The 23,116-nt window shown below is 37.6% G+C and overlaps 1 protein-coding gene across 2 annotated transcripts in view; it reads left to right on the forward strand.

Moving 5' to 3' along the window:
- Positions 1 to 23,116, forward strand: part of me1.L (malic enzyme 1, NADP(+)-dependent, cytosolic L homeolog) — a 203,176-nt gene that overhangs the window by 142,735 nt on the left and 37,325 nt on the right. The window lies entirely within an intron of this gene.

The following is a 23,116-nucleotide window of genomic DNA, read 5'->3' on the forward strand; positions in this document are numbered from 1 at the left end:
ACTGCAATAGTCAAAAAAAGGGGGCGGGATGCTGTTTCACCTCGCTGCTCCAGAAGGATGGCTGCCAACCAAATCCCCCTGGATACACCTTGCTGGTAAGCCCTCCTTAATTCCTCACCACCAATCCTAACCCCCTTATTTGCCTATAGCCTGCCTAGCCCGGTCAAAGCTTCCCTCCCTCCACTTTGGCTTGTCCAGGAAGCCCTATTACCATGCATCTGAGTATTACATAAACAAGCGGTGTGCCACCCTACGGAAAATATATATATATATATATATATATATATATATATATATATAATTATTAGTGCAAGTTAGTTGCTTTTTTTTAATTAAAAGGGCAATTTGTACTATTTCTGAATGCAGCAGTTCTAGTCTTGTGGCAGGACTACAATTGATATGCACTAATAAATTATAGTAACATATACCATATGTATAAAAGCCAAGTGATATTTATTATGGAATGAGATCATGCTGTACATGGAAACAGCACGTCGACATAGTACAGGAAATGCACCAACATTGCAGGCAAGAAATAAAGTGTGAAATGCTAAATCATACGTCTCCTGGGTCCTGTACTTGAATCGCTTAGACTAGTGATACTCTGTGTTAAATTACAGCTCCCATCTATGAGATACTTTTTATTCCATATATACAGATGGATAGCCCCAGGTTTTAAACCAATTTATATAGTGCAATCAATTCTTTGACATGATTTCTCTGCTTCTTAGACAGACAGTCTATATTTGTTAATTACAAAAAACAAGAAAGTGCTGTTTTGAACTGAAGGGCAAAACCTGCATTTTGGGCAGTGCCTGAATGCTCTGCTTACATAATCGTTGCTTTGTGGTAATAGTGGTTGCGCTGTAAATATATCTATAACCACTATCTGGCTGGCACTTTTTCTTGTCACAAGCCTTCCTGGAATATAAACTTTCATTTTAAAAGTTACAGTACATTTTAATGTAAATTTATAGGGAATATTTAGATATGTATTAAATAATTTACCCAATTCAAAAGGTAAATAAGTGCTTATGAGGATTCTCAAAAATGTGTTGAGAGAACTACAGTAAATCCTATAATATGTATGAAAGTATTTATTTTTATAGTATTGTAATATATGGGTAAAGTATCTATTACTGTGAATTATTGGGACCTGGGTCTTTTCTTAATTTGGATCACTGCCTTAAATCTGCTAAAAATCATTTCAACATTAAAAAATCCCAATAGGATTGCTTTGACACCGATATGGATTAATGCTGCTTAATTACCATTACAAAATAATTTAATTATTTCCTTAAAATTAGTTCTCTGGGAGATGGATTTTGTGTAATGCGAGCTTTCTGGATAATGCATTTCTGCATGAGAGATCCCATACCTGTATTTTATATATAATACGAATATGACTCTTATGCAGAAAACTTTAAAAAGCAGACACTACTTATAATCAGTGCCAGGCCAAGCCAAACCCAGTGCCGAAAGCTATCCAACCAGCCACCTCACTCCCACCCCAGCTAGTGGCTGCACACTTATACGTGCACATGCCCTAAAGACCAGGGTGAAGTATGGAGTTGGCGGTGGGCAGGCCCCGATTTGTGGCGAGGCCACATAGGCCCGGGCCTAGGGCGGCACATTTTTGGGGGCGGCATGCTGTGGGGAGCCTGTGCTCCCCATTGCTCCGGCGCTCGCACGCTGGCGCTTTTGCGCCAGCGTGTGGTAGTGTGGGCGGGCGCTAGGACCGCGCAGAGCGCACGGCCTAGGGGCGCCCGCCCAGCGAATCCGGCGCTGGCGGTGGGAGGATAACCTGGAGCAGGTGGCTGAAATATAAAGTACAGACATCAGGGAGGGTCTAGCCACTAAGACATTTCAATGTTAACAAGTTTGAATTCCTTGATTATAAGTAAAGATAAGAACCTCCTTTATTGCAGAGACATCACTGGCATAAAAGAGGATAGCATTTTAGGAGTAAGTCTGTTTTTAAAAAGAATATTTAAATAGCAACTCTATGATATCTATAACAAATTCACGCTGTAATAACATAAAAGTTCATTCTAAGTTTAATTTAAATGCAAAAAAATGCAAGTTTTGCCCCAAAAAGCCCAACCAAAAAAAAATGTGAGTTTTAGTAAATAACCACCATAATGTACAACATTTTTAGCCTACTTTAGTTAAGTAGTAGTTCCACATGGAGACAAGACATCTTTTACTTTTATAGATTTTCCTTTACAACTAAACTTTTCACTGCTTTCTCAGGAATGCAGCAATTTCTAATGAGATATACACCTTTAAACTATTCATTACTCACCGCACTTTATGAAGTCCATGTTTTTGTTGGTTTAACAGCTTTTTTTCTTAGCTTGTCTTGCCAGTGTATTAGACTGATAAGGAAATTTGAGTTCTTATTCCCTATGAACTCAGTAAAGCTATCATTGAACAGTCCCTATTCTTTGGAGGCACTGGATAACATTTGACTTTTGTATGCAAGCCAAAGCATTTCCTTCTAAGGTGCTTTTACTTCTGGGCATATTATTTTAATATTAGCCATTACTTAGAAAAAGGCAGTCAACCTTACATTCTCATCTTACAGGGCTTGGCCTTACTTGAATTTCTCATGAGGGTTCCCAACTTGTATAGATTTTCTATGTTAATTTTCCAGTTCTTTTCACTTTTTACTAATAATGCAGATAATCCTTTCTATATATTTCATAGGAAACAGTAAAATCTAAGCATTACTGTTTGTGACGTATTTGGCATAGTACAATTCTCATTTCCCTGATGGTTCTTTAAGACATTTTGTTAAAAGCCTTATAAACCATATCTGCAGCTCTTTTTTCTTTTATGTAGTTTTATACAATGCTCTGCTTGAATGTTGTTGATTTATTTCAAATATTAAAGTGATATATGCATATACAGGTATGGGACCTGTTATCCAGAATGCTTGGGACCTGGAATTTTTCAGAAAATGGATCCTTCTGAATAGGGATGTAGCGAACGTCGGAAAAAATGTTCGCGAACATGTTCGCGAACGTCCGGACAAAAATGCGAACGGTTCGCGAACGTTGCGAACCCCATAGACTTCAATGGGAAGGCGAATTTTAAAAGCTAGAAAAGACATTTCTGGCCAGAAAAATGATTTTAAAGTTGTTTAAAGGGTGCAACGACCTGGACAGTGGCATGCCAGAGGGGGATCAAGGGCAAATATGTTTCTAAAAAATCCATTGTTGACACAGCGCTGCGTTTTGTGCTGTAAAGGGCAGAAATCACACTACGTCACTCAGGTGGTGTTTCTGGAGACGGTATTATTATTGATATTTAGACAGAATGTGAAAAAGCTCACACAGCTAGGTGGCAGTGGTTTGAAGAACACACTGGGCAAATAATGCCTGCAAGGTCGACGTATACACTACAGCAGTGGATACGGAATATATTATTGCTGCTTGGAAAACGTCACTCAGGTGGTGTTTCTGGAGACGGTATTATTGATATTTAGACAGAATGTGAAAAAGCTCACACAGCTAGGTGGCAGTGGTTTGAAGAACAGATGCAGATGAGAGATCAGCAGCAGGACAGACAGCTGCCCACAGCAGCTACATACAGAGCACTGCAGTAGAAGGTAGATTACTAGCCAGCAAAGCTACCTAACCTAAAATGTCCCTCAAATCCCTGCAGAGTTCTGTCCCTACAATACAGAGCAGTATCAAGTAGATTACTAGCCAGCAAAGTTACTATCAACTGTCCCTCAAATCACTAACAGCTCTCTCCCTACACTAGCTCTTCCAAGCACACACAGGCAGAATGAAAAAACGCTGCAGGGCTTCAGTTTATATATGGAAGGGGAGTGGTCCAGGGGGTGTGGGGGTGGTCCAGGAGGGAGAGCTTCCTGATTGGCTGCCATGTATCTGCTGGTCTGGGGGAGAAATGGCAAAAAAAGCGCCAGCTAAGGCGAACCCAAATTGGCGAACGTTGCGTTACGTTCGCGAACATTCGGCGGACGAACAGTCCGCGACATCCCTACTTCTGAAATTTGAATCTTCATACCTTAAGTCTACTAAAAAATCATGTAAACATTTAAGTAAACCCAATAGGATTGTTTTGGCTCCAATGAGGATTAATTATATCTTAGTTGGAATCAAGCACAAGGTACTGTTTTATTATTACAGAAAAAAAGTTTTTTTTAAAAATGTTTTGGATTACTTGGATAAATGGAATCAGTGGGAGACAGGCTTTCCATAATTCAGAGCTTTCTGGATAATGGGTTTCCGAATAACATAACCCATACCTGTATTTCTTTTGATAATGCTAACAGTGAGAACTTCAGCACTTATGGGACCATTAAGCAAACATAATAGGGCCTACTTACTACCATTCGAATTCTATTTTTTTCGGGAATCAAAATTTTTCTCTAAAAATATGTAACAACCACTCAACCCAAATACTGAGCTCAGCTTCAGCTCCACTGTGTGTGAGTGCACACATGCTGACCGGATTCAAATCAATGGAGCAGAGGCACTGAGCAGATCTGCTTCTCTCAGCCTTCAAAAATACAAAGGCTGACAAAACCCACTAACAACAACCTGTGTGCCCATAGCCTTTATGTTACAGCCACAGTCTGAAATGACTGCAGGGTCTTGCAAGCTAGAGTTCAGGAGTAACTAAGAAGACAGTGGACAGAAAAGCAAATCTGGAGGGCAAGCAGTATGACAATCTAAAATGAAGCACCAATAGACACACAAACCCACCAGAAGAAGGTCTTTTTAATGACAGCCCTGAACTGCCTCCTCTGCCTTCCCGCCAGCTAAAATGTAAATTGCCGGTGGGATGGCACTTGTTTTCCGAAGTTGCCTCACGAGGAAACCTTGGGCGACTTCGGGAAAAGGCTGTATTAACAGGATAACCTTATGGCTAATGTCTCAAGGGACTGAAACTTGGCCTGCTAAAAAACGCAGGCCAAAAATCAACCCCATGTGGCATTAGCCTACATGTCGTCATTAAGATTAATCGCCTTGGCAAAATCAAGTCCCGTGTACTGGTTGCAAACTTGCAAACTGCTATTCAGTGTTTGCTAAACAGAACAAAAACTTTTCTAAATATATAAGTTAGCCTTCAACAAAGTAGTGACACTTTAAATTTTCAAGTGAAAAAACCTCAGGACATCAGAGAACAACAAACTCTGTAACCCTTTGGCAGAAATATTAAGGGCATTGGATGTTTGTTTAACTGGTCAGGACTGACAGTTTGAAATTTTACAAGTTAATGTTGAGAAACCCTTGCAACAGATCTGATATGGATTATAGTCCCAGCTGTGTACGTCTTGACTCATACTCCAAATGCTTGGCTGGTCTGTTTTTGGCCCAGCTGAAGTGTAAACATAATTTGGTTGTTTAAGCTTAATGGCAAAGGGAAAGGCAGATTGAATTTGGCATCAAAGTATGATTTAAAAAGATCATTTGGAATGGTACTGCGCCCTAAAAATAAGTATAAAATGAAACTTTCTCACATCACTATGGCAATTTAGTTACATTCTAATTTGTGTTTTGAAGTTTAAATATGGAAAAAATACATAAGGTTAATTAGAACAGACTTTTTTCCATGGTAACTGCCTGCACAGTATGATATGGCTTAAAGTAGCATATTTGCTATTTTCAGGCCTTCCCCTGTTAATAACTTCTGATTTTATATTTCTTGTTTTTGACTAGTGAAAAATTTCTATTCTAAACTAATCTTTAGAACATTGTCAGGTTTGTGTGAAAAAGCAGATTAGATAATTCAGGGGATTCTTTTTTGCTCTTAATAACTTTGAAGAAACCAGAGGAGTCAGAAAGGCATGTAGACAAAAACAAAGAAGGTTTTTAGGATTTTGCCTGGAGACAAGTATAGAAAATGCATGAGGATTATGGTTTACGAAGACTTTCTATTTTATGGTGCACAGTTTTTACATTTAATTTAAAGCTGATACCAAGATATTTAGAGGAGCAGCCTGTGTAGTTCAACAGCAGCATTTTAGTGAAATGGGGGATACACAAGTTACATAACTAAGCAGGAAATGCAGTAGCCATTCTCCTCTTTTAATTATTTTTATCATTTAGACTTTTTAAGTGATTGGCCATTTTTGATTTTTGCATACAGGGTCCGGGAGCACATTATATAAATCTTTAACATATACACATTTGGAACTCTGGTTATACAGTACATACTGATGTGGAAAAATTGCCATTGTTAAGACAGCTTCTAAATATAGTGTGCTATCTGACTTAAATTATTATTGCCATGGTTAAGCATCTATTATGTCCGTTTTATGCAGTGAATGCAAAGGTCCCTTTAAATTGCATGCTTCTGCACATGGATACAACAAATTGTGGAGCACACATAAGTTTTTGTATATACTCACAAAAGTTGCCTTTGTCTAGGATCAACCACTCTGCACATGCCACACACAATGTTTACAAAATATGAGCAAAAGATCATTTGTGAGCATACTGTATTTACTAAAAACTGCAGTTACTCATAGCAACCAATCAACTACTTGTTTTAATCTGTCAATTTAGGAAATAAAAGTAAATATTTGAATGGTTGCCATGGGTAACCACACTGGTGCAAGTTAGCATCTATATTAATAGCCGAGTCTCACATCTCATAGATCATTAAACAAAATGTTGATAAATGTACTTAATTCTATGTGTCTCATTCAACTATTGCAATAATTTTTCAAATTACAAGTAAAACCCAAATTCTTTTTTATCATAACATCCATACCTGTTATAAAGGTATTTAAAAAATCTCTGATGGCAATCATGGGGTTATTTATTAAAATCTGAATTTATCTCAGAATATTAATTAAAAAAGTTTGTTCAAACCCCCATGCCCAATTTTATCTTATTTATTAAAAAAAAACTTGATTTAATCCTATATAATAAAGTTGAAGTGTCTCTGCGTCCAGTCCCTGTGTCCGTGGGATTGCGCTACTGCGCATGTGCCCCACGGACCGCACACAAAAATGGCCTGAGCTGTGACCTGCAACCCCACAGGAGTTGGTTTGAGCTGTAATTAAGACAAGCAGTGCGGGGAGGCGGCGCTGAGAACTGCAGTCAAACCGTAATATGGTATTAGGCACTGGCAACATGCTATCCATTCACCTGCCGTTCCTCCGCCCCTGGCTCCTCCCTCCTTCCCCGACCCTTCCCTTCCTCCCAGCAGCGGCTCTGTGCTTACAGGTATGGACAAGATGAGCGGGCGCGTTGGATTCTACAAGCAAGAGCTGAACAAGACGGTGTGGGAAGTGCCGGAGCGGTACCAGCGTCTCACCCCCGTCGGTTCCGGTGTCTTCGGCTCTGTTAGGTGGGGCGATTAGTGAAGCGAGTGGGGATTGGGCCCTGGCACCGTCATGCAGTGCATCAAACTGTGCGACAAATAGTCTCTGCGACAGGCTGAAGGGGCACCGGCGGCACATTACTGTGTTCTGAGGCAGGGTGTGCTCATGTTTTCTATCACAACTTAGTGCTGTACTGTGAGAGTTGTAGTTCCGACGCTCCCTGGGCCAGATGATAGGGAAGCAGTGCTGTATGTGTGTGTCGCACCTATACTATATATATATATCCTATATAATATCCTATCCTATATAATAAAGTTGAAGTGTCTCTGCGGCCAGTCCCTGTGTCTGTGGGATTGGCGAATTTAAACTCTAAAATGGGTTTTTATAAATGTTTGACTACATATGTTCTAGCGCCCGTTAATTTAACGGGCTTAATGTCTAGTCAGATTATAAAAAAACTGGATAAAATTGAGCGAAAACTCAAATCGTACAATTTTTTTCAAGCTTTTTCCCGAACCGCTTGATTTTTTTATATTTTTTTTTCGAAAACTCTGAAATAGTCCGATTTTTAGGCTAAACCCAGCGCAGACCCTGATAAGTTGGGATCGGTGCGTCTCCCATTGACTATTATAGGACCTCGACAGATCTGAGATAGCGGATTTTCGGATTCTGACTTTATTGCAGCATTGGAGTACAATAAATCTCGGGGAAAAAAATCTGGGTTTTTTTCCTCTAAAAATTTCTAGTAAAAAAAAACACTCAAATTTCTAGAGATTTCACAACTCAACCTTTAATAAATAACCCCCCATATGTGACACAGAAACAGATTTTTTAATTTAAAAATGTTTCTTAAATTCTCATATCATTTGTCAGCCAGAGTACCACCCTAAATACCATCTAAAAACAGTATCATAATGAGCTAATAATATCCTAGTCAGAGAAAGGAACTTCTGGAAAGAATATCCAAGATCACAAATATGAGAGGATCCGCTTTAGCCAAAAAGCATATTATTCATAATTCTGCTCTTTTATATAAAATAACTTTTCAAACGTGAGTAAAATTACTTCTGAAGTGTAGGAGTGAAATACAGCAGCTTTCTTTGTATGTATGCATATCAGAATGATTGGAAGAGTCATAATACAGATGCTTTGCCTGCTCTAACAGGACCGCCTTGCTTCTCCAAGGTCAGGTTTCTCAGCCTTGGTTTACTGTCTTCAACCCAACTGTGATTCTGTTTCTCCGCAGCATGGTATCACTGGCATCTTAAGGCTTTCTGATAAAAACCATAAATGATTTGGCTCTCCAGTGATTGTATGCTGTGGAATAAGAATTAATGATGCAGAGGAATATTTTGGCAGCACACATGCTCTCTCTACCTCACTAAAGAAAACAAAGATTTTCATTATTCATTCTCAAAGATATAAACTAGATTTAACTGCATAAAGATACTCCATTGGTATGTAATTTTAAGAGACAAATGACAAAGGCTTTAATGGCTTGACAGGGCTAGAATTTGAAGGCACTACAGTTCTACGTGCATATGAAACAAAAGCAGGAGCTTCCAGTTTACTGAACTTTGTAAAACTAGGACAATATACCTAGTTGATATGTGCAAGTAACTATATTAGAAGTAAATCCACATGAACAATTCATATACTACACATTCAGTTCACTACACTTCCACTTATTTTACTTGGTGACTAAAAATTCATATTATAATGACTCTTTTATAACATGCACCCAGTTGTTCAGGTGGTGCAGTGCAAAAGTCTTTCAGTTATAGTTATACTCTATACATACTTGTAATGTAATATTAAATAACATGTACAAGCACTGCTTGGAAGTACATGGAGCAAATGTGCTCCTAAATACAACTAACTTTTCGTTAAGGGCTGGTTCACCTTTAAGTTAAATTTTAGTATGTTATATATTGCCCAATTCTAATAAATTTTCAATTGCTCTTCATTATTTATTTCATATAGTTTTTAATTATTCGCCTTTTGTCTTTGCAGCTTTCAAATGGGGGTCACTGACTCCATCTCCTATTCATATTCCAGTCTCTTATTCAAATCAGTGCATGGTTGCTAGGGTAATGCTGCAATTGCAAACTGGAGAGCTGCTGAATAAAAAGCTATAATAACTCAAAAACCACAAATAATAACAAATGAAAACCAATAACAAATTGTCCCAGAATATCTACATTAGACTATAAATTCAATTTAAAAGTTAAAATCAAACACAATGCAGTGCCACTCATCACAGACCACTAATCACTTAAAGCCAAGAGTTCTCCAATATAAAATCTGCCACCCATTGAAATAATAGGACTTGAACGGGGATGTTCTTTAGTTAGGAGAATCAACATATGCCTAGCATTATCTCTTTAAACATATTAACTATGGTAACTCATTTTGATTTATAGAAATATCCAAGAATACTATGGGGCCGATTCACCAAGGGTTGAATATCGAGGGTTAATCAACCCTCGATATTCGACTGGGAATTAAAATCCTTCGAATATCGAAGTCGAAGGATTTTAGCGCAAATAGTTCGATCGAACGATCGAAGGAATAATCCTTCGATCGAGCGATTAAATCCTTCGAATCGAACGATTCGAAGGATTTTAATCCAACGATCGAAGGATTATCCTTCGACCAAAAAAACTTAATAAAGCCTATGGGGACCTTCCCCTTAGGCTAACATTGGCTTCAGTAGCTTTTAGATGGCGAACTAGGGGGTCGAAGTTTTTTCTTAAAGAGACAGTACTTCTACTATCGAATGGTCGAATAGTCAAACGATTTTTAGTTCGAATCCTTCGATTCGAAGTCGTAGTCGAAGGTCGAAGTAGCCCATTCGATGGTCGAAGTAGCCCAAAAAACACTTCGAAATTCGAAGTTTTTTGACTTTGAATCCTTCACTCGAAGTTCGGCCCCTATTTGTAATGCATGATTAGCTTGATGCTTAACATCCTATATATCTTGAAATAATGTACATATACCTGTATTTGAAAATGACTGAAATCAGCATTATCCCACTAGGCAGCTGCACACATTTCCTAAATATATTAGAAAAATAATTTAAACATGAGGTTTAAATAAATCCCTACCTTTTAAATATCTTTTAGGGACTGAATGCATTCCAATGAAAATACCACATTTATAATTGAATTTCTTTTTCACTTTTGATTAGCATGTATAAGATTGTTTCACCGTAACCATGAGTTTGCTACTGAAAACTCATTATTTTTATAGGCTCTCCTTAAATAAATATTACAAAGCACCCTTATATGCATTACCACACGTGCATATGTTTATATGACAAATTGAGAACATACATATTAATGATTCGAAAGATGGATTGAGATGAAATGCTTTGTCTTGGAGGTTTTCTACATTGGAGTTTCTATGTACATTTTGTTAAATTAAAATAGCTGAGTATATCAAGTAGAATCCACCCAAGTGTGTCCTTGCCAGGCCAGTCAGCATATGTTTAATCACTTCCAGACTGGGAATTTGCAAAAGTTGAAAAGAAAGAAAGGAATGTTCACATTTAAAAATAATGCATGAGAAATGTGTTTTTTAATTGAGATATATTCTCAAAGCAATAGCCACTCGCATGATTGTTTATCCATTAAGGTGTACAAACACTAAGGGAATTTCAATTATAGAAAATGTTTTTTCCCCCATTTCTGAGAGTCAGATAACGCTAGCTGTACTTTCTGCATACTGTGAGCCCCTGTTATTCTTTTGTATGCATGCAAATCAGTGCCATTAGCAAGTGCAGACAGTCAGAATGTAGCATTCCAGTACTTTAGGACTGGGGTACTTTCCGTGTACATGTGGAAAATGTGGTTTTATAGAATCTGAATATTGTATCCCTAGTCCCCTAGCTTGGGGCTGTGAGAAGTGCCTGTAAATTATTAGCACATACAGATATTGATTCAACTTTATTAGCCCAGTTTGATTAATTGATAAGTGATAAAAAAAGGTAGACACACATCCATCAAATTCAACATTTTGTGTCTTTATGTAACCTGCGTAACTGTTAGTTGATCCAGAGGAAGCAAAAAAAAACCCATCTGAATCCTCTCCAATTTGCCTCAGAGAGGGAAAAATTCCTTCCTGACTCCAAGATGGCAATCGGGACAGTCCGTGGATCAAATTGTACTATGAGCTATCTCCCATAACCCTGTATTCCCTCACTTGCTAAAAAGCCATCCAGAAAATCTTATGTACAACTAATTCAGCGAGAGAATCACATCTCTCTTTATAGTGACTTTGGCTTTTATTTACTAGGGCCTGAAAAACTGTCAATGTTTCAGACTTGCTCTCTATGTGGTTGCACGAAAGTGTCTGGACAGTATTCCCATAAGTATTATTAAAATGCCTTTATTTCCATTTAATGGGCTATAGACCAAGAATGCAGAATAGCATAAATGCTGACATATTTGGCCTTCAGGCTGGGGACTCATCTACTTCTTTTGGACAGATATATGCTCAAAACAAGTATGTGCTTCCTGATCAATAATATGGATGATTCAACTCTTAGACAAAACTTTCTCATGCATGACTAATATGAACTTATTAATGTTTGTTTTGGGTTGAATGATGGAGAACCTTTGTAGTGAAGATCAATTTTTCATTGTTCTGTTGATTTTAGTACCCCCTCCTAAGACTCTTAGCATTTCATTATGAACATATATATCAAGCAGCATTCTGGCATCTGTGCTAACTCATTACAATGGTTCTTCTTTATTGTTTTTATTGTAAAATCACAAGACTTGCATTTAACTAAAATATCAGCTTTCATCTTTAGCTGAACACAAGATGCAAAATTTGGCATTAACAATATAATTAGTGATGGGCGAATTTGCCCGTTTCACCGCCGGCGAATAAATTTGTGAATTTGCCCTGAAAATTCGCCTTTTCGCCAGTTCCGCGAATTTTCAGGGCATTTTCAGGGAAATTCGTGGCAAAACGGGACAACTTCACTCATCACTAAATATAATATAAATAGAACTTAAAATATAAATACTACTACAATATGTAGTGAATGGATGAATTTGTCATGCTGGACCTTGTGCATTTAATGGATAATATCTAAGGATTTTTGTTGTCATAAATATCAGCTGTCCCTTGTTTTGAGCCAATCAGAGAAGTCACAATAGCATTACATTTCTTTTTAAATGGACACTTTGGTTAAATTTAGTTCCGTTTCGGATATATGGCTGCAAAATGAAAAATGATGGTTATGTTATTTTTTTTTAAAAATTTCATTCCAATATTGTTATAGTTGGTTAACAGAATTGATGTAATATGTATTGGGAAAAATGCATGGAACCGCGGTGGGGAAAGCATGCTGTTACAAAATTATGAAATGAAAAATGAAATAACATTTAAAAAAAAAAAGAGATCCTGCTTTTCTTTTATAAATGCACTTGCATTTCTGGTGCATGAATATAAAGTTGGTCACATAATCATTCTTTACTCTGTTCAAAACAAGGAGTTGTGTAGTGTACACATGTATTTCATCAAGGGACATTATTTAGGAAAAGCAAAAGGTTTCACAGTCCATAGCAGTCTGCTCTACACCACCTGGAGTTATGTGCAGCACTGACTTGTCCTCCTGAACACACAGAGTCTACCCACAGAGCAGCAGACTGTCAACAAAAAAAAGCAATTAATCTGACTTTAGATTAATGTTGTAGACAGAAAATGTGTGGGGTCAAATCTTACGCACATTTGTATGTCATCTACTGGCCATTCTCAAGCTGAAATGAAAAAAAAAAAACGTTAATAGAGAAGATACAGCTGTGACACGAGGACTAAATAATTACTATTATTATTTGTAATCTCCTATCAGCTATTCGCTCAAATATGGAATTCTTGAAGCAGTGATGCCTTCCACATTGCATTTATCCTTGGAGAAACATATTCATGTGATACTCAGGGTGAATATTGTAGTTTTACATTGACACTCGCCCTTTTTGCTGGTCTTGCCTGCCAATTATCAATTCTGTGCCTCTTGTCTGTTGACCATTTGCCCAGTCAGTCATTTTTAGTCTATTCCTGACTCTCTGAAGATCCTGTTTGCTTTTAGAGATGAGCAAATGATACATCACATATATGTAAGTTTTAAAAATGATATCCTACAAAGCACTTTTTTTTCTAAAAATGCTAATGCAATATTGTATGAGTTAGACTGGGTATATAGCATTTAAAGAACACCAACATATTCCACAGCACAGTACAATAAATAGGTGTATACATAAAACATACAAGAAAACATACAAAACAACCAATACCCAATACAAGAGGTAAAGATGGTCCTACCCATATTACTTTTGGAAGGCATCAACACCACTGCCAGAGTCACAAATTATATGCATTAAATCAACCTGCTCCATAATCTCCAGGTATTTTAAAACATATATACAGTTAATGCATGGCAAAATGTCAGCCTCTTGCTATATCAATTGGAATATCTGTATGGTTTCAAGTTCATGAATATGCACTTATATAGGGGGTAATCCTATTACAATCATTGCTTTGCTAACCACCTATTGTTTAGCTGACTTGCTTAAGATGGCAAAGGCACCCTAAAATCTGATATGAGTGATATGTAAGAATCTATACATTTTATATATAATTCTAGCTGTTCTGTCACTACATTTACTAACTGTACCAGGTACTGTATCATTAATCCCTTAAAATAGACAGAATTCAATGTTTCATCACATTGTTTTATATTGCAGTAAATACTCTTTGTCAAATGAGAGAAAACTTAAAATAAGGGTACCGTATATACTCGCGTATAAGCCGAGTTTTTCAGCACCCAAAATGTGCTGGAAAAACCTACCTTGGCTTATACGCGAGTCAAAGATCGGTGCGCTCCCTCCTTGGCAGCAACAGACCGTGTGCACCAACAAACAGGATCCGCCAGAACAGCAGACGCGAGAAGGACCGTTCCCACAAGGCCCACCTGGGTTTAGGCTCCTGGTCCAATGGATTGCCCCCCCAGAATTTTCCTCCTTCCGTTAACTTCAGGCCAGGCAGTAGCAGACTCGCCACTGATGCTGCCTCTGGTTCTGATGCCAAATGCCGACAGAAACTACTGACACTGCCCTGGTACTCGAGGTACCGGAAACTGGGGGGGAAACGGAAGCGCCACGCTTGCGGCCTGAGTGCGACCGCTTTCTTCCAACTGCAGTTAGGTTCAGAATGGCGAAGAATACGCTTCCCGGAAAGTAGATGCAGTCGGACTGGGGCCTCACCGGCCTGCCCAGGAACATAAACGTCTTCACATCTTCCTGTAAGTATAGCCTGAGGTTCAGGCAACTATCAGTGCATGGCAGAATGGGGACAGTGCCGGTGCTCATAATTATACAGAGAGCGGTGGAATAGGTGTCTTTACCTGCGCCCAATATAGGATCCAGGTATACGCAGGATAGCAGTGCCATGATGGTAGGGCTAAGAGGCTGGAGGACAGCAAGGACCCGACGAAGGGGGAGTTGATTCCTGTCATGCTTTCACGCATGCTTATCTGCACCTTTAAGTTATTTGGGTGTTGCACGGAGATGTAGTTCAGCAACATCCAGGTAGGCTTTTTGAAATGCTATAGATAAGGTTAAAGAAAGCAGATATAGATAATGTGATTTCTGGATTGCGTCTGTTGTATTGTTGCACTTGAGCTGATACACATTTGCTTTTGCCCTTGCACCTTGTTTTTTTGCTTTGTGTGTGTGTCTGTGCAGAATCTGTGGCATAAAGCTGTATATGATTAACTTAACTTTTTAAATTAACTTTTTCAAATGTGAGCGCACCGATCTTTGATAACTTTCTGTTTCACTTATATAGCAAGTAGCGGTATATAGTATAGGCTTATACACGAGTCAATACAGTTTCCCACTTTTCCTAGGTAAAATTAGGTACCTCGGCTTATACTCGGGTCGGCTTATACACGAGTATATACGGTATGTGAAATTGAGGTTTCCCTGTATATGATTGTGAGTGACAGGGACAGTTGGTGGATGAGATGCTTTTGTCTGTTATTACAGGGGGAAATACAGGGACAGATTGTAGGTGAAAAAATGAAGGGGAAGACAGTGACACAGTAGGAAGAAAGTCACTGCTCCGCAGAGCTTACAATCTAAACTTTTGTTTTTGTATGAATTATACAGAATGACATTTTGAACAGTGATCAGACAAGTTCTGAACAATGTATATTTATGGGGCTTCTGAAACATTGTCTCAATGTGACCAAAACATTCTTACATGGTATCTCCCACACAGCGTTAATGTACCTTCTTTGTCATCGTGTGGGAGTTCATTCAGTAGGAAAACAGACTGATACTTTGGCACAAATAACAGAAGTCTCACTTAATTTCATAGTTGGCAGTAATTGTGTCTAGAGGTGGTGAGGTGCAGCAAAGTTAATAACTTCTCTCTGCTAACAACTAGTCACTCTTGGATAAACCACCCAGCAAGAGACTGGGGTCTGATCACTACAGGGGGATTTTACTCCTTAGATTTTTATAGTATTTTAAAATCAATTCACCGGTGGTACACCCTGGCCAGAAAGATACTCAAACACTGCACCGGAACATTTTTAGAAGCCACATTTATGAAATATTTTAATTATTGTCATTCGTAATGGAGCATTGGATTTAATAAGTTAATAGATGTAATTTCTGTATTAATGATTTCCTGGCCTAAAATAAGATATTAATGAAAACAATTTCTGACAACTAGGACTGCAAGACAAACATCTGCTTAAAAATACCTTAATTATAACCATATCTTAATTACCACAATAGTTTGACTTGTGAGAGTAGGAAGATGTAGATCCTGAAACCCTGAATATGCAATAAAGGTTATCAATTTTTCTGTTCTGCATGTAATGACTTATATAATGATCATTTTCTGCAATAGCTGCGGGTGTAACTAGCACAGGTAAAAAGTGACTCAAAAACCTATTATTTACCAGAACTGGGACAAAGGTGCATGTTTTTTACATATAATATTAAGGACTGTGGACAGTACACACAAGGACTTGCGTTAACGTCACAGACTGCTGTTAAATAAAACTTAGGGATTCTGTCATAATAAAAGTTTTTTTGTTAATAGTGCTCCTCCAGCAGAATCCTGCATTTTCTTTCAAAAAAGTAAACACATTTTTTAATATTTAATTTTGAAATCTGACATGTGGCTAGACATGTTGTCAGTTTCCCAGATGCCTCAATCTTGTGCTCTGATAAACTTCAGTCACTCTTTACTGCTGCACTGAAAGCTGGAGGGATATCACCCTCTCCCTTCCCTCCCCCCCAGCAGAACATCAGCCCATCAGTAGAACAATGGGAGGGTAACCAGGGGGAGCAGGGGGTGCGAGCGGGCCAGGGCCCGCACCCCCTCAGGGCCCCCCGGCAGTCCGCGCGCCGATGTGCGGCGCATATTCCCGGCCAGTTCCGGTGTACAGAGGGGGGCGGGGGCCCGGCTGCGCGTCCTGCGCCAGGGCCCGCCCCCTCTAGTTACGCTTCTGGTAACCAGATAGCAGTTCCCTGACCTAGTGGTAGATATGAGAACAGCACTCAGTAGTAAAAATCCAAGTCTGACTGACCCTATTCGTGACTCCTTCAGTTACATTGAGTAGGAGAAACAATAGCTTATCTGAAAGCAGTTCCATCATGAAGTGCTGGCTCTTTCTGAAAGCACATGACCAGGCAAAACAACCTGAGATGCCTACACACCAATATTACAACTAAGAAAATACATTTATTGGTTTAAGAATTTTAAATGGTAGAATGAAGCATGCGCAATGTACACAGTATAATTTAGTAATAAAAACAATACCATAAAAATCATGACAGAATCCCCTTAAAGTTCCTGTCCTTGTCCCAGTACATTTCTTCAATGTACAATTGTCTGATGTGGACAGAACAGTAAATCCTATTAGAATAGTGATTTCCCTGTAAATTAGGATTACTAATGTTCTGCAGAAAATTGTATATAGTATTCATGTTCTTGCTATAGGAAGACTGTATCAAAGGCAATTTAATTTTATGGTTAGTTTTTATGCAAGGTGTGTTCTCTCGTACTGTTGGAACACCCGTTCTATTCCAGGGCTCTCTATCTATGGATTCGGTTGATTGCTTGCATGTACTTGAGAAGATGCTTTTTGTTTAAAAACCAGATCATAGGGTCTGGTAATTATTTCAATATTGACCAGTCTGATGCCAGTTTACATCATTCTAACCGCAAGGTTTATTTCTTTTGGATGATAGAAAAAAGGTTCACATTTACAATTATTATTTTCTGTTGTTTTTAGAAGTAAAGGTATTTTTGCTTGTATTTTGTAAAATGAATCATCCTGACATATGTAGAGTAATACAGCTACCAATGTTTCACAGATTAGTAGTACTGGAATGGGATCCGTTATCTGGAAACCCGTTATCCAGAAAGCTCTGAATTATAGAAAGGCCATCTCATTTTAAGTATGATTTCCTCTTTCTCTGAAATAATAAAACAGTACCTTGTATTTGATCCAAACTAAGATAAAGTTAATCCTTACTGGAAGCAAGGATTCATATCAGGTTTATTTAGGGGGTTATTTATAACTAGTCCAAATGGTAAAAACTAGTTTTTTTTTTTACTATGAAATCAAAATTTTAGTGGAAAAAAAACCTCAAATTTTTCAAGATTGATTATACCCAGAGGATGCAAAAAGTCAGAATTCGAAAATACTCCATCTTCAACCTGCCGAGGTCCTGGCAGAGGTCCTATTTGCAATTTAAAGATAATATGGTCTGCGCTGGGTTTGGTATGATAATCGATAATCTCAACATTTCAGGCTTTTCTGTCAATTTGGCAAAAAATTCAGATTTTTGTATGACAAGCTGAAAAAGTTTCGGCTTATCACAATCAGATTTTTTCGTGTTTTTATAATGATAAATAAGTGTAAAGTAGATTCTAGTTTGGTCTGACTTTTTTTGGATTTTGATAAATTACCCCCTTAATGTTTTCATGATTTTCTAGTAGTCTTATGGCATGAAGATTCAAATTATGGAAAGATCTGTTAGCTGGAAAATCTAATGTCCCAAGCATTCTGGTTAAAAGGTCCCAAAGAACATGTACATCATTCATCCATACTTTGCAATCTTGGTGTCATTATGCAATAATAAATGCATTTTGACCAGTCTGATGCTAGTTTATATTATGCAATAATAAATGCATTTTGACCAGTCTGATGCCTGTTTACATCCTTCTGTTTCCCTACTACAATATGCTTGTAGAAAGAGACGGTTGATCCTAACTTATGCCTGGATTAAACATGAATACTAAATGCATTTGCCATATAGCAATTTCCAGAAAGCATTCAATTAATGATGAGTAATTTGACAACCTCGTTTTAGTATTAAACAGAAACCATATGAATTATTTTAAATACACATACAAAATCTTATCAGCTGTTTTTATGCTTCATGCACAGCTCTGTTTTTCTATTTGGCATTGCTGAGAAGATTAGAATGTGTACAGATTGCTAGGAAGTGTATTAACATGAAAAATAAGTCTGCCTGGTTAGAATACTCCAATTCTGTAGTTCTAAAGGTGTCATGTGATTAAGAACATAAATAACTCAGAACGGATGTAACTGTCTGCCAAACAGATGATCTCCTTGAGAGACTTAATCCTTGGCCTAGGACTGAAGCATAGCAATTGCTGATGGTAGGGTGCAGTAAAACAAAATCATAGCAGAACTAGATCTAGGAACTTTAAAAGCTTTCTAGATCAACAGACAAGACAGACAATTCAACAATACTCATCCAAACTTAAAGGACATGTAAACCCCCCACAAAATATGTAATAAGCGAACAGCGTCTTTGAAATATTTAAATACCAGCTACTATGGTTGTTAAAAGGCTAATAGTAAGCCTGCAGCATCCAATTAATCACGTAGGATTCCTTCTCCTCCTCTAATCCACTTGACCCCCTCCCTTGGGACTTTACTTTGGCTGTTGACTACTGGGCATGCTCAGTTCTTCTCAAATCAGATTACTAAACATGCCTTCCAGTCTAGTAGCCAAAGAATAGATGGCATGGCTGGTTCCCACAGAAACTCTGTTGTAGCCGACTGCTCCAATTTTTTCTCTTTACCTTCTCTTCTGAGCTCAGATTAATCATTATAATCCAAGCAGGACTTTTTATCAAAGTATATTCTACCTGTATAAGACTGCATTCGTGATTGCATGAACTTTACACTGAATAAGGGTCTTTGGAAACGTGCGCTGTTTGGAGATGTAAACGTCACTGATGATGTGTCAGAGGGAAAATGGCCTCTGGATGAAAGCTGATGTGTGTTTTAGGAAAATGTGATTTTACTGGCAAATGGAGGGGGTATATGCAGTATGAATGATGCTGTTTGGGTGAGGGAAATGTGCCAACATATATACATGGTAGGAAAATCTAGGGTTTACATGTCCTTTAATGATATACTGTATGATGGTATGAGCTGCATTGCCTTATGCTATTGTAGACTAAGACCCAGTAGTTGCGTGTATATGCCTGAAATCAGTAAGTGAGATACCTACTGAATAAATCATTTGCTACCTTATAATTTTAAAAATACAAGGCATCATTGTCTGCTTTATACTAGTCTAAATCTTTTATTTCAATTGCAGATGGATATTTTGTTCTTTAGCCATTTCTGTTAAAAGCATTAGCAATAGGAGTAGATATTTATGCCCGAACTGGATCCTCTCTGAGTAGAAACAGACTGATTTATAACAATTTCAATCAGCTGCTAAAACCTGTGTCTTTAAATAAAACACACATCAACTTACATTTGTTACAAGTCATCATTTCTGAAGCTAGCAGCATGGGGAAAAATGTGATTAAATTTGTGGCGACTATACGTGGCATTAGATATGGGACCTGTTATCCAGAATGCTCGGGACCTGGAGTTTTCCAAATAATGGATCTTTCTGTAATTTGGATCTTCATGCCTTAAGTCTACTAGAAAATCTTGTAAAAAATAAATACACCCTTTAGACTGGTTTGCCTCCAATAAGGATTAATTATATATTAGTCTGGATCAAGTTCAAGGTACTGTTTTATTATTAGAGAGAAAAAGGAAATCATTTAAAAAAATTTGGATAAAATGAAATCTATGGGAGACGACCTTTCCGTAGTTCGGAGCTTTCTGGATAATGGGTTTCCAGATAACAGATCCCATGCCTGTATAATATATATGGAATATATAAGATGATAGCTTTGCCACCTGTGATGGGATCAAAAGCATTTTATTATATCCACTACTGTGTTCTCTACTTCAGTGCAGTGTTTAACCCTAAACACTTCACTTTCACTGTGGCTTTCAATACAAAAATAAATTGAAAATTGCTCTGTGAAATAGTTGTATTTATTTATATTTAAAATGTATTTGCATATGTATTTTGCATTATGAAATAGAAACAGGGGTATAGTTATTATAATTTAAACAGTGAGTAAATAAATACATTCGTGTTTGGAGTTTCAATACACAGGTAGAATAGGCTCCCTGCCCCAAAGAGTTTATAATCGAAGAAGCAAATTCATGTAAATGACAGATGAGGACTATAAAGAAGTCAACGTAATTAGCGGATATATAATTAGCAGATCTGAGTAAAGCAGAATGATTTCTTTGTTTTCATGATTAATGGGGAATTAAACAACCTTTTAGTTTGCTCAAATATTTAAGTAGAAGGAAATAAAGCCAGAACAATATGGTTAGAAAATGCTGTAATTTATATACTGAATTTAATGTACTAGCCCTGAGGTACAGCAGCCCTACAATAGTTACTGTATGACCTATACCTTAAAAGCTGCCACAGAAGTTTTCCATGTTGGATTTTATAAAGTCTTCTTTTGATGACAGCCTATGCTCACTGTGGTTTGGGCAGCTGTTGAGAAGCTAAGTTTATGGGTTGCCACAAATCATTTAAATATTAGTAGAAATTGGGGTCGTAGAAGATAATGCTACAAGGCTGATTATAACAAATTATTAATCAACTCTGAAGCTGCCATCAGAATGTCACCATATAGAGGGTTATTTATTAAAGTCCGAATAATAAAAATCTGAATTGTTACTGGAAAAAAAACTAAGATTTTTCGAGTACCATATCCCAAGGATGGAAAAAGTCCAAATCCAAAAATACTCCATCTCATACCTGCAGAGGTTCTATATAAGTCAATGGGAGAGGTCCCTATCCTATTTAGAAGTTTCTGTGGTCTGTGTTATAATTAGCCCGAAAATCCTACTATTTCTGACTTTTCAGGAAAAAAAACTTAAAAATTCGGGCTTTTCAGGAAGAAGCCTGAAAAACTTGAGCTTTTTTCATAATAACATGCTGCATTTTCTTACCGTCCTTGAGCAGTAAAGGTCTGTGCCCAATTAGCTCTGTATCTTCTTTTACCCGAATTTATTATGTTGGTGTCAAAAATTAACCACTATTTTCATCTTGTAGTAGTCAGCAACCTTCTTGGTGGTGTCTGTTTGTACTTGCTATAGAAACACCTTTTTCAATTCCCCTTATTTTCTTTTTGTACCATACACTCCTGGTGGGCAAGCAGTCTTCTGCATCCCGTCTTCCCTTTCTCCATATTGTCGACATAATTTATTATATCAGTGGGATCCATCTTGGATGCAGGCACATGGCCTCAACTCACAGGCACACAGGGAAAGTCCACTGAGTACTGGCAAAAAAATCTCACAATAATATCCCTACCCAAACACTACCATGGACACCAATGAACACCATTTTGACAGCACAAAGGTAAACAAATCCATACATAAAACATAGCATAGCTAAGGAATTATATTATTTCATCGTACATATGCATAATACATACAACAAACACTCCCAAGTATTCAGTAGCTTGGGCAGAATGAACTATAGAAATAATTCTAAGGTTAAAATATGGTGTTTTCCCGGACAAGTATGCCTCTCTCACCTCACGACCGCCTTTTAAACTCCCCTCCGGTGTCTAGAAACCTGTTTTGATAGCTTTGTTCAATTTTCCACTAGATTCTTTCCCTTTTAAGAAGAGAATTCCAATAATGTGTGGACTTCTATACAAGCCACAGAAGTCATAAAATACAAATCATTAATAGCTTCTTTGTCCATATGAACTTTTTCAAAAGAGACAAAGCTGCCTGGGTTTTAGGCTGAAACAAAGCTCCTTTTTAGGGTACAGCTGGCTGTCGACATATTCACAAACCAACTACAACATTAAGGACATTATACAATATATTCAATGAGTTCTTTGGGACTTAACTATATTTTAGGAATAATATAGAAACTTGGGTGTAAACTGATATTCATGTATTGGTCTTTTCCATTTAATATATTTCAGAAAAAATTTGACTTTATGACTACTGACATATATCATTTAAGCATTAAATAAACTTGATAAGATTGTTTTACCTCCAATAAGGATTAATTATATATTAGTTAGGATTGAGTACAATATACTGTTTTATTATTACAGAGAAAAAGGAACTCGTTTGTAATGGCCTCTATGGAAGGTGGTCGTCCCATAATTCTGGATAACTGGTCCTATACCTGTACACTATTCATAAGGGGCATCCTCATTCGTATGACCAGCATCCAAAATTTTTACTTGTGGATCCACTTCTCTGGCTCTACAAATGCTGATTGGAAACCCCTGTATTACACTGATGGGCCCCCATAAGGGTGAAATCACTCTGCATTTGAGAATCTGATCAGCATACCATACCATGTCCAGAGTTTCTCTTTGATCGCCTTCACTGAC

The sequence above is a fragment of the Xenopus laevis genome, chromosome 5L (genome assembly GCF_017654675.1).
Source record: "Xenopus laevis strain J_2021 chromosome 5L, Xenopus_laevis_v10.1, whole genome shotgun sequence".
In the NCBI taxonomy this organism is placed as follows: Eukaryota; Metazoa; Chordata; class Amphibia; order Anura; family Pipidae; genus Xenopus; species Xenopus laevis.